Source organism: Quercus lobata, chromosome 4 (genome assembly GCF_001633185.2).
Source record: "Quercus lobata isolate SW786 chromosome 4, ValleyOak3.0 Primary Assembly, whole genome shotgun sequence".
NCBI lineage: Eukaryota > Viridiplantae > Streptophyta > Magnoliopsida > Fagales > Fagaceae > Quercus > Quercus lobata.
The window spans coordinates 10,932,555-10,946,121 of NC_044907.1; the positions used below are offsets into that span (position 1 = coordinate 10,932,555).

The 13,567-nt window shown below is 30.7% G+C and overlaps 1 long non-coding RNA gene across 1 annotated transcript; it reads right to left on the bottom strand.

The window, feature by feature from the left end:
- Positions 1 to 7,123: 7,123 nt before the first annotated feature.
- LOC115983873 lies at positions 7,124 to 13,506 on the bottom strand. The gene is made up of 2 exons (XR_004090285.1): positions 12,379 to 13,506; positions 7,124 to 9,870 (listed from the first exon to the last, which is right to left on the bottom strand). It is a non-coding gene; the product is annotated as an uncharacterized LOC115983873 (long non-coding RNA).
- Between the last annotated feature and the right edge of the window lie 61 nt (positions 13,507 to 13,567).

A 13,567-nucleotide genomic window follows, 5' to 3' on the forward strand; every position in this document is an offset into this window, starting at 1 on the left:
CATTACTTTTATGGGGAATGAAAAAAGCTATCAAAACATTAATTGCTTTTTTTTCTTTTCCCATAAAAACATTAATTGCTTTTTTTTCTTTTCCCATAAAAATTTTCTTTAACTGGATTGTTAACCAATACTCTAAGGGTACTCGTTAGCATTAGGGGTGTCAATGTTCGATCCAACCCGCGAACACGACATGAACCCAACACGGGTTTTTTCGGGTTAGGGTTGGGCCTTAATGGGTTTGGGTCATAAACGGGTTAACCCGAAAGCGACACGATAAAAAAAGTGTCATAAGTGGGTCAACCCGCATAACCGCAATAGATACGTTTGACACGCCAATTTATTTGTGTCAACCCAAAATGACCCATTTAACACAACCCGTTTAACTCGTATAACAAATAAATATTTATTTTATTTTAAATTTGTCAAATACCTTTTATATCCAACATATATTTTAAATTTAAAAAGAAAAGTGAGTAATTATAAAAATTTACAAGGGATATAATTGAAAATTGAAACTTTACAGACCCTAGAACTACTAATACTTTTTTTTTTTTTTTTGGCATAGAACTTGCACAAATGAAATTAGATGAGCTTGTGGAAGATGTTATGAATTTGGACATTAACAAAGAATCTATGGATGGTAATTGTGGTCATAGTCAGTATTAGTCTACTGTTTGCTCAAATTTTTTCAATATTGATACTTAGCATTTGGCGAGTTCCAAGGATATTATATTTTTGTTGAGCTATGTTATTTTATTTTTGTTAAACTTTGTTATTTTGAATTTGGGTTGAAGTGTATGCCTTTCTTTTGGGGTGTAAAAAACTTATTTCTAGATGAATGTTATATTTTTGTTGAACTATATTATTTTGAATGTGGGTTGAAGACTTGAAGTGTATGTACTGCTTTTTGGGATGTAAAAAAAAATTATTTCTAGATGGATATTATATTTAATATTATGTAGGTTGAAATAAGTTGTGTTATATTCATGTCAACCCAATAGGACTTGTTTATTAAGTGTGTCAAATGGGTTGGGTCAGGTCAACCCGCTTTATTAACAGGTTGGGTTAGGGTTAAAGGATCATGACACGATTATTAAATGGGTCGGGTTAGGGTTGAGCCATTTAGTCGAATACCCCTACCTTGACATGACACGAACCCGAAACGCTAACCCAAATTGACACCCCTAGTTAGCATGTCTCTTTTTGTATATATATATATATATATATATATATATATGTATAAAACCGAAACCTCTAAAACTCCCACAAATTTCCACATTATCATTTTAATTTATAAAAAATTTTAATTTTTTAAACCAAATTTCCACATCATCATTTTAATTTATAAAAAGAATTTAATTTTTTAAACTAAATAGTGAGAGAGTCCTAACAGGAGTCTCTCTTATATATATATATATATATATAATATCTCACTCCCCTCTCATCCGCTTCTCTCAAACCCTAAAACATCTCACGTAGCCTTTTTTATTCGCTTCTCTCAAACCCTGAGAAAACACACAAAGGCTAAAACTAAGCATGTATTAGAGGATGTAATCTGCTATTCAAAATCATATTTTGCCTGGCAGATTCACCAATTTTGTCACTGTCTCTTTGTAATTCTCTCTCTCTAATGATTTTGCTGGTGTAACGTTTGAAGAACGAATTTAAAGGTGGTATCTTTTGTTTCTCTATTTTTTATTGGATTGCTTAATTGGTGACTGAACAACAATAAACATTTACCTATTGGGCGGCTAAGCAACAAAGAATGATCATATCATGTTACCTAGAATTGCTAGATCTCCTTTGATTCGTTTCATTATTGTTGGACAATTTTTGAATCTGCATAGGATTTAAAGGACTCTGAAACTATGGGGACAATTTGAGAGGTAATTTTTTGTTTTGTTTTAATTATTCCAATCTTTTGTTAAATTTGATTGCAATAGTAAGTTTATAATTTAATCTCCATTATGAGTTCAAATTTAATTTTAATTTCCTGTACCGGTTTAATAGTTATCGTCATTGAAAGTGTCAAAGTTTATAATTTTAGTACAAACTTACTATTGCAATCAAATTTAACAAAAAATTATGTTGGAAGCCTATATTATTTGCACCTTCAAATTGTTTAACAATGTTTGAACCAAATTTTTCATCAATTAGGAAGAATTGGATAAGCTTTCCATCCTTACTGAAATTGTCTTGCAATAATGACTATATTTTTTTGATTTGTTTCTATAATTTGTAGGTTTTGAATCTTTTGATTTTTAATTTTATTGTCTTTTGAAAGTCTGACCATCTAAATTCTTTGAAGGTAACCTCTCTTTCTCTTATATTTCTCTATTTGGTAGTAATATATATTTTGTTTTGTTTCAATAATTTCTAGGCAATGCCAGTGAATTTTCTGATTTTTTTATTCCTTTCGGAAGTTTTAACATTAGAATTTTTTAGTTAGTTTTTTGCAATATCTAAATTTGTTAGCTAAATGTTTTGCAACCCGTTGCATATTCAAGCAATGATTTATTCATCAAATTGTAACTCAAAAAGATAGTATAGTTTCATAATCAATTTAAAATTTTATAAAATTATTTTAGTTTATTATAAATAATAAGTTCCTGTACGTTGTACGGATTTCCGACTAATTTATTGAATTTTGATACAAATAATACGGTATTATTGAATAAAAAATACTTTTTCGTTAGTACCACCATGCCGTTTGCTTCGGGTTTCGAGTTTCTTGCCTCACGCGGTCATGTGTGACATGCCTCTATCGCGATATATGAGCCACGCATTTTTCAAGAAAATCTCCATTGTCTTGACCCTTTCTTGTACTACACCCCCATAATCCACGGCCAAATTTTACGGGCAATGGTTTCAACTTACAAAGTCCATGCCCGCGTTCGGCACTTCAGTATCAGTGGCAAAGTAAGATTTTTATTTTTTTTGATCCGAGTCAAGTGTTAAATATGCCAAAAAAAATTTAAATCAGAATTATAATAACCTATTAATTATATAATATATACAGAAAAATACCTGTAATATGATTTATAGAAAGCTATTTTTTCACTACATAAAATAAATAGAGTTACATTACATAACTCAATAAATAAATATTTTTTCATCTAGTTTGTTTTAAGCTACCAATTATCTTTTAAATCATATGGATCATAATTAATACTCTTTTAAACATTTTATAACAAGATTTTTTGTTAAATAATTTTAGAGATTATACAGTTAGAGACTACAACAATTTTAGAGACTATACAGTTAGAGACTATAACAATTATCTTTTACATTATATGGATCAGAAAATTAACGGCACTTTACATGTCTAATTTATACGTGACAATATAAAAAAAAATTATAACAATAATAAAAATTAAAGATTTTTTTCTTTACATTTTTTACACTAATGGACTAAAAAACCGCTTACTCCTAACCAAAAAACCCGCAATTGTCATATCTTTAAAAATGAAATTAAAAACAGACTATACGTAATTTTAAATCATTGAATGAAAAATTTTAAATAAATAAAAAAATTTATTTCTGAAAAATAAAGAAGAATTTAATATATATATAAACATATGCTTTAGGTACATAGACATTGAATACATTTTAATTTATTGAGTTAAATAAGGTATATTGAAAAAAAGAAAAAAGAAAAAAAAAGTGATGCATTAATCACTTACAGTAGGGGGACTATCACTGGCCTCGCTTCCCTCTGCCACTGTCCACATTGTTCAAACCAATGACACCATATGGTCCATACCTAAGTCAATTTTTGTAAATTTGTGATTTCCAATTATGTTGTGTTGGCTTTAATTCCGTGCTAAAATTGATTGTAATTTCTTCAATCATTTTCCCTGTATGTATGTGGGATTAATTGTATGAAATGAGTGTGAGAAATTGGTGAAGACTCAAGCTTCAAAGGATGAACAGGTGAATTTCGCAACTGGCTCGCGAGTAGTTTACTCGCGAAAAGAGCCACGTGCAGAGCACATAACTGGAAGATGAAGAGTTGTGCCAGGCTGGATGTTTCGCGAGTGTCTCGCAGGTAAGGCCAACCCGCAAAAGACTCACAAAACTCTCTATTTGGTAAAAAGTTATGTTTTGCTTTACCATGTCTTTACTCACACTATATATACCTTTATTGCCCACAAATTGGAAGAAGAGTTTTTTAGAGAGAAAACCCTATAAAATACACTTGAGAATTAGAGATTGTTATACCCACAATCATCTACACAATTTCCTTGTGGTTTTCCTCAACTCTTACCTCTCCATCTCTACATCCTTGAGAGGTTGCTAGCTCAAAAACTTACAACATTCATTTTGAGTGTAAAGTGAGACTTTGGTGCTATTAGGAAGTATTGGAAGGAGTCATTCATTGGCAGATGCAATCAGACTGAATTGCGGGATTCGAAAAGTTAAAGAAGACAAGGTTCTGAAAAGTCAGTTGGTAGCAAGAGCTTGGAGGGATCAAGTACATAGGGTAGACTAGGCTTAGAAGATCTTTTGTTATTCGTCTACTCCAACTTTATTCTCTAGTAAATCGATTTCGACTTGGAGGGTCGCGGAGAGATTTTTCGTCGAGTCCTTCGGTTTCCTCTTCGATAACACATCTAAGTGTTATCTTATATTTGTATCTCTCTTCCCTAATCTTAAGTTTTCCTTTTATTGTTGATAATGGACAAATATAACTTAGAGTAGTGTTATCGGTTCTTTACGCTTATTTACTCTTATTTTGCACTTAATTTAAGTTAGAGTAAAAACTATCTAGCCATAACTTTTAATTGGAGGTCTGAACAAGCTCTTATGTTTTAGCACAAATCCGAGCTTTCAATTGGTATCAGAGCATGTACACTTTTCGGATTTCATTATCCTAATATGATCCTAGACCCCTTGTTTTGCTATGGATATGGTAATGGCAAAGGCCAACATAATTTGTGGCTCATTTGTTTGTGATAATGACTCTATGAGCATCTTTGGAGATTCTCCTAAAAAGAGCTCTTCGAGTTATTCAAGTCTAAGGAACATGCTAGAATGTTCGTACACATGCTGAAATGTCTAGAGCATAGAAATCATGAGCTTCATAATGGCTTGTGTGAGTCTAATTCCTTAATTGCAAAATATAAGAGAAGGAATAGACATTTATGTAATAAACTTGATGGTTTAAAAAGAAAGCTTCACTCATCCATGCATGAATAGTGTAAAGAAAGATGAGTCTTGCTTTAATAATCAAGAATGTTTGTCTCATGCTTGACTTTTTGTTCATACCGCATTGAAAGTGTTTAATTCATGTTTGTGATGCAGTTACTCATTAGTTCTAAATTTTATATTAAAAATATTTATTTTTTTGTTTTTCAATATTTTTTTCTTTTCATTTTGATAAAATATGATAAATAGGTTGACACAACTAACCCATTTAATAAATGGGTCGTGTTAGGGTTGGAAAATCTTAACTCGTTTAATAAAAATGTCAAGTTAGTATTGACACATATAATCAGATACTCATGAGTTGACGCAACTCAAACAAAATACACAAACATGAATTGCCACCCCTAAATGTGAAGCACAGATACCTATAATATGGATTTGGATTATCTCTATTTCAAGGGGAATGGAGAGAGTGTATTTAGTATTTAATGACCATGATTCAAAATGAAATAAATCTAGGGTATAGGTTTTGTGAAATCATTAATTCTAGTTTAGTTTAATCATAGTTAAATTTTAAATTAGTTGACAAAATCTAGACCCTAAATTTATTCTACTTTGGAACCAAATCCCTGCTTATTACAATGGTTTACTAGAATAAATCTTCAAAAAAAAAAAAAAAAAAAAAATCGCAACAAGAACTTGGGCTTGCTGACCTAGGCTACAAGCTGGTTGCTGCAGTGACTAGGCCTAACTCATAGACGTTGAAATTGGCTATTGAGGATTCTAAAAAAAAAAAGAAAAAAAGAAAAATGAAACTGGCTGCTGGGCTTACAAGCTGATTGGACTTTAAGAACTTGGGCCTTACACTGTTAAAGTTCGGTCGGGAAGTACCTCACTGTTCATACAAGTTGGTCTGCCAAACCTTTTGGGTCTTCAATATTTTTGTGACCCAATTACTTAAAGTGGGCTACGTGGCCTTGGTTCATGTGTGACATTAACGACAGGTTGTTGTCATGATGGACCACCGGGCCTGGTGGCCCAAGTGGTACCTGGTCAAGTCTAGTGACTTTCAACTCGGGTTCCAGCAGTCCCTGCACAAACAATTTCCAAAAAAAAAAAAAAAAAGGAAAAAGATTGTTGCCATGATGGTTGTACTTGACTAGTTGTGCTGATGTAGCATGGTGGTTTTCGATGCGATTTGATGTGACTGTGGCGGCGAGGCTGTTTACTCCTACAAAGGACATGGTCTCTTGATCCCCTAAACAAACTTAAGTTACTAGAGCGATTGAAAAATTGTTCAAAAGAAAGTGTAGAAACACACAAGTAATAATGCAAATTTGTCTCCACAAGAGTATAAGAAAGTCATTTATTGGTTCATTAAAAAAAAAAAAAGTCATTTATTGAATTACAAAAATACCATCCTAATTAACTAATATGCCCAAATAAAATCCAAATGATCAATAAACCTACACTTCAAAATAAAAAATTTCTTGTGCTTCCCACATCAAGCACTCCCACACTTAGCAAATAAACACTAACACTTAGTTTGTGTTGCTATAAAATGTTTTCATAATGCTGAAAGCATTTTCAGTAAAATGTTTTCATTTTATAAAATACTAGTCGCTAACCCGTGTGATACACGAGAAAGCTGCTAAAAATGAGATCAACTCAAAATATATATATATATATATATATATATATATATATTGGATCCAAAGCAAGTTACAAATTGTCAAGCTTTACAATTAGAATCATTTGTAAATTAGACTACAAAATTGGTAAAAGAATCAATTGCTTGTTACAAACCGTCCAACTTTTTATTGGTAGCAAAATCACTTGCATGTTCGAATTTGGTCTTAATGGATCAAGTGCAAATCCTTCATCTTGATATTCCAGTATCAGGATAGATGATATGTTTTTGATAGGTAAGAATTAAGATAAATAACAATTACACATATCCACATAACTCCAAAAAAAAAAAAATAATAATCATTTATTAAAGAACCTCAAAAATGTAAATTTTGCCAAACAAAACATCACATATAATGCCTAAGCACATGTCTACATAGCTTTTGAATCATCCAAGTGCAGCAACATTAGAAGCAACCTTTAGGCTTCTGCCCTTTTTCAAGTGGATCTTAAACAAAGTCCTTTTTTCCTTTTCAGTTCTTTTCATCATTCTACAATATAAAAATCACAATCAACACGTATACATCTCATAAAATCCATAAGCCTTTTTCCTTTTTTTTAGAAAAATTTTCCTTCACCCTCCTTAGTTTGACCACAGAAGTTAAAAATTACAATTTAAAACTAAAAAGTCAAAGTTTACTTCTTTATGGTGTTTCACATAAAGTAGATCCAAAACCAAGCTTTTAATAAGAGTTCAAGTTAATTTCAAAACACAAACAGGTCGAGTTGAATACGATGAAGCAAGAACCTTTGAGAGTGAAACTATACATACTTCAAATAATTGGAAACTTGTCGAAGCATAATCTCAATCATAATTAGAAAGACTTTTATCATGAATGAGCTCTAAAGTCTAAACTACCAAATAAATTGAGTGGCATCATATTAGGATGATAGACTATCATACTTTATATAAATTTTTTTTTACTTAAAAAACATTCCATTGACAAATTGAAAGCACTCAAATAAAACTTTCATCAACAAATTCAGAACTATTGATTCAGAACCTAACGATAATCATTCATGTTGACTTCTAAACGTTCTACAAAATGACAATGTTACAATAGCAAAAAAAGAAGCAATGTCACCATGATACCTGAAAAAATGATATACAAAATGCTAAGCACACTACCAAAGTAATAAAATATAAAGGTAACAGTAATAACTTGCAAATACTCTGTTTGTTTCTTTAAAGCTCCTATAATTCTTGAATAGGAATGGATTTATAAAAAAATATTATATTACTCATTGAAATTTCTTAAAAAGACAAATGGATAATCTTTAAGACAAAGTAAGCCTACAGTCATATTTATTTCAATTTTTTTTTTTAGGTCAGTGTCAGATTGCTAACCTTGCTATAAAAGATAGACAAAAAAATAAAATAAAATTGAAGTCAGATGGACTTACCCCTCCATGTGCAAAAGCAATGGCCGTGTGGTAGTTGCAGTTGACCACATATATGAGACAAATAACTTTTCATTAAGCAATACCCATCAAGGTTTGCATTAAATTCAAGAAATTTCGTTCAACATGAAGCAAGAACCATCCAAAATTACAATGAAAGAAGTCCTCAACTCAGAGATAAATAGCAGTACAGAAACCCCACTTACTTTGCCTTGAAATAATCTTTCATTAAGACCAAGCCATATGTAACTGATAGTAACACCAAAGGCCAGCTGAACATAAAATATACCAAACAAATGAGAGTTCCTTGTTCATGAAAATTGTTCCTTAAGGCTTCCAATTCAAACAAACATTTGGCACTAAAGAACAATACTTTTTACCAGGCAAATTACTTTTGACTACCTAATTGAAATATGTGAATAAAATACACAAAAGAGAAAATAAATGAAACACATTTATTCTGCTTTCTAATGATTTACAATCAGAAAATAAAATTGTTGGAAGCAAACCACAATACATGTAAGTAGGGAAAATATAAAGAACATAAGAAAAGTTATACTTAACATAGAATTTCACATTTCCATCATAATGCAAATCACCTTATTGAATTGTTTATCAAATCCATTATTTCACTATGTTCGAAGTAAAGACATATATAGTCTCTAAAACATAAAATAGCTCAAATTGTGACAAATCCATTATTTTTTTTTCTTTTTCTTTTTTGGTTCTAAATTGATGAATCAGAGAGAATATGGTATTATTTGAGTTCAATAGGTTCAATTATAGGCTTCTAAATATTTTCAAGTTATTTTGGATTTGAATTGTAACATGGAACTAATAAAGTAGGGAGAATTGGATTATGTAGTAGACTCTAGCTTCGTTATTTTCCTCCAATTTTCATGATATTATGCAAATTCTAAAGTGATTTTAAGGTACATGATTCAGAGAACTTTGCTTCATATTACATGAATGATATTATAGGTAGGTTATATGGCAATTTCAAAGTAAATTCAGCATTTGATGGATTAAACCTTCATTGAAACAAATCTACTTGTAGTTAGTCTTAAATGAGTAATTTCAAGATGATATTTTTCTTCCTTATTTTTGGATTTTGATAGCAAAATTTGACCCTGTCTGGATTTTATTGGTTAATAAACATTCTTTCATCTAAAAAAGAGATTTAATATCAATTCATGTGTGTATGCATGTATTTTTCACAATACTATTCTACATACCCATAAAAATTAGATAAAGAAGTCATAAAAACAATAGTAAACTTGAGATGAAATAATAATTAAACTAAACATAAAACCAAGCTTGACCATAACCCAGAAACTTAAATTAAATCCAAACACAAACAAATGACTCACAAAAACATCAAGAGCATCCCAAGGATGCTCGTCTAATAAAAGGATAGGAAATATCATTACTGTCCCACAAGATGAGCATCAATTATAATATAAACCTTAACTTGTATTATTCATTCAAGCCATCACCTTTTTTTGGGTGCAAAACTCCTTGCACAAAACACAACAAAGGGGGAAATAAAGAATTGCTAACTCTGACTTACCGCATCTTGCTCACTCAATTCAGCACCAGATTTTGGCTTCATTCCTGTAGCCAAAAGCTTAGCTGGAATTCACCATTAAGTAAAACATCCAGTAACAGCCCAAATAAATCTTATTAATTACACTAAGTAACCCCTGAACTCATAAACTTGATGCAAGTTTCAATCTACACACATAAAAATTCAATCTAAAATCCCAGATGGATTTTCTCACGGCCAATAATTGAAATTAATAAAACCCACTACAGGCTCCAAACCCATCAATCTAAGCTAATCATTCAAAAAAAAAAAGACTCCCAAACAAAACCCTAAATCATATTTAACAACCAAAAACGAAACCCTAAATTATAGAACAAAATAAAAAAAAAAACTTACCGATAATGTTTGCGGAGAGAATCTGGTCTAATGGTAAATTCTCAAAATCAAAAAATTTCTGCCACTAAAGGAGTGGGAGGCTGGCACCCGTGGACTATAGCTTAGGGGTTTGAGAATTAAGAGAGGCAGAGAGAACGGAAGAGGCAAAGAACCAAAAACGAAACCCTAAATCATATTTAACAGCTAAAATTATAGAACAAAATAAAAAACTTACAGGTAGTGTTTGCGGAGAGAATCTGGTTTGATGGTAAAGTCTCAAGATCAAAAACTTTCAGCCACTAAAGGAGTGGGAGGCCGGCACCAGAAAGGCAGAGAGAACGGAAGAGGCAAAGAGGAGAAGGCAGAGTGTATATATCGGGTTTGGGTTTTAGAAAACCCCTTGCGTTTATGATTTTTTTTTTTTTTTTTTTTTGGGTGTTTTAGAAAGCCCCTTGCGTTTATTATGTTTTTTTTTTTTAGTTTAAAAAAGTTTTTTTTTGGGTGTTTTAGAAAGCCCCTTGCGTTTATGATTTTTTTTTTTTAATAGTTTAAAAAAGTTTTTTTTTTTTTTTTTTTTTGTGGGTTTATGTTTTTTTTTTTTTAATACTGTGCTAACGTGGAAAATTGTGAGAGTTTCAGAGGCTTTGGTTTTATATATATATATATATATATATATATAGACTAGTTTTGAAGCACATGTGTAAATTACTATTAGAGAATATTAATAATTAATAATAAATAATATTATGATTCTCTCACATCATTTTTTAATTAAAAATTAATTCCTCTATATCATTTAGAATGAGCATTAATAATTTATATACAACAGTAGCTTGGTGTGCGTGATATGCATGAGTGATCAATGTTTCAAAGATAGCCAGAAAACTACACTTCCTACAACATATAATAGTGAGCAAATACAAGACCTCTAAGCTTAATTGAATCTAAGGATACTATCATTGATGCTTGAGTGGTGTCGATTAATGGATTATATTGAGCTTTGCCTAGAGGAGTAAACTCGGTTTTCTTTGTTTTTACTAATCTTTTTGTTGGTCTGTAAAAGTAAAGTCATCTTAGATTCTAAAGAAAAGATAAGCAACAGGAATAAGATTGTGAATAAAACATAAATAAATGTCAGGTAAATTGAACAAAAATATATAAGTGCTTAAGTGAAAGCATGTATTATTACACAACATTATGAAAAATGAACTTACAAAAATGAAATAGGACCTAAAGAATATAGAATGTATTTCTTTTGAACTTGTAGCTTTAATCTCACCCTAAAGCCAGATTAAATATTAAAATTAGATTAAACTTCAAAGTCATAGAAATTGATATGCATGATGAAATGAACAAATATACACCATGCATAATAGATTGAAAAGAACTATAAAAATATCATAATTTACCAATCAAATCCAATGCTAAAGCCAAACCTCCATAATCAAATCTCCAATTATTAATACAGTTTTGCCAGTTTTAACACTTCTTGATAAACAACATTTTTAGTGCATCCATCATTTGAGTCTTCACAAGAGGTTGACCTAATGAGTACCTTTACAAAGTTTGTTGTTTTTTTGCTCTAGAAAGAGCAAAATATAATTTTCCATGTGAAAATACTGATTGCGGAAGATAGATACTGACAAATTTAATGTTTGGCCTTCAACCTTTTTTATGGTCATATACTCATAGCAAAGTTTAGACAAGAGGAAATTGAGATATTTTAAATGGGTAAGGATATTTCGCATTATCGGATGTTTTAATGGAATTCTAGGTATCAAGACTCTCTTATCACATTCTAACTAAGTTTCTATCACCTTGTTTCTCAAAAAAATTAAAAAAAAAAAAAAAGTTTCTATCACCATAGAACCATTCACAGATTAGAATCCACTAAAGAGCTTGAAGATTAACTATCCAGGGTAATTATTAAGCATAGGATTTCATTGAATTTTAGGGTCTGTTGGGAAACAAGGCAAAAAAAGGGATAGAGGAAATGGACTGATATCAATACCCTACAATAGAGTATAGAGAATGTTAGCCCCTAAGAATAAGTACCCAAATAGTAATGTTAATCTCTATAGATGTTTCAACTTTCAATACCCAACAAGTTGTTGAAAAAGATACATAGACTTATAATGCCACAAATATTGAAATATATTCAAAGAGAACCAAAAAATAAAATAAAAAAATCAATGTACGGAAACGGAAACAAGAATCACCTGGACTATGGAATTCGGAAAGCATAGGATGTTTTCTTTAAAACCTAAAGCAACAGCAACAAAGTACATAGATTGAGAATCAATACGACAACACCTTAATAGCAATGAAACTTTATATCACGAAAAAAATGCCCCAAATAAGTTACAAATATCAAACATTTTCTCTTCTCTATATTCAATTTGCCGGCAACTAATCAAATAAAATAAACTAAAAATCAATGATCCAATGTAATTTTTGAGCAAAAAAGGAAGTGTGGTTGCTTGAATTAAGAGCCGATGCAAACCCTATCTCTAAAATTTTTCATCTCTGTATAAAATACAAAATCCCTCTGTTAGATATATTGTCATTACACAACAACTCATTATACTGTCAAATATAAAATTTGTTTAACAACATAGTCATAAAAAGTGTTAATTCTGATTTTATAATCTCTAAACCAAACCTACCACTAAAAAGATATCTTTCATAGCAATCATTAAATATTTGATATCCAATATTCAAAGGTATTTTCTTACTTCCTAAGAACTTGAAATTACTCCAATTTGATTGCATCCAAATATTGAAGAAACTACAACATAACAAACAATATGGGTGATTATTATTTCCTAATTATCCAAATAATTACATTTTATGAAATAAATTAAACTGATATTAAAAAAATAAAAATAAAAATAAAAAGCCCCAAGACAGTCCACAATAGGAGACACAATATATTTAGGCTTTTTACCTTAGAAAGGATATAGAGATGTGGCTGAAAGGACATATTGTTTGCACTAAAGAACTAGAATTCCAAACAATAAATCTAATTCAGGAGCTAATCCATCAACTACAAAACCCAATATATAGCAGTATTATCCATACAAATCCAACCAATAATTGCACATGCATGAAGGAAATTTATAATAATAATTAAAAAAAACGTTCAATGCCAAAATAAATTAGAGTTGCTTGAAGGCAAGAGACAAACAATTGAGAGTGGTGACTGGTCAAGAGAGGTTGCTAAAATGGGTACTGAGTGAGTGAGTGAGTGAGTGGGCTTCTCAATGGAGGAGGAAATATGGGTTGATACTATTCTTCTTCTTCCTAGACTTTCTCCATCTTTATGTATTTGTCTCGTTCTCCCTGTCTCTTGTCTCTATCCATTCTCTCTCCTCATATCTATGGGAGTAATTAGAGACCACAATTCTT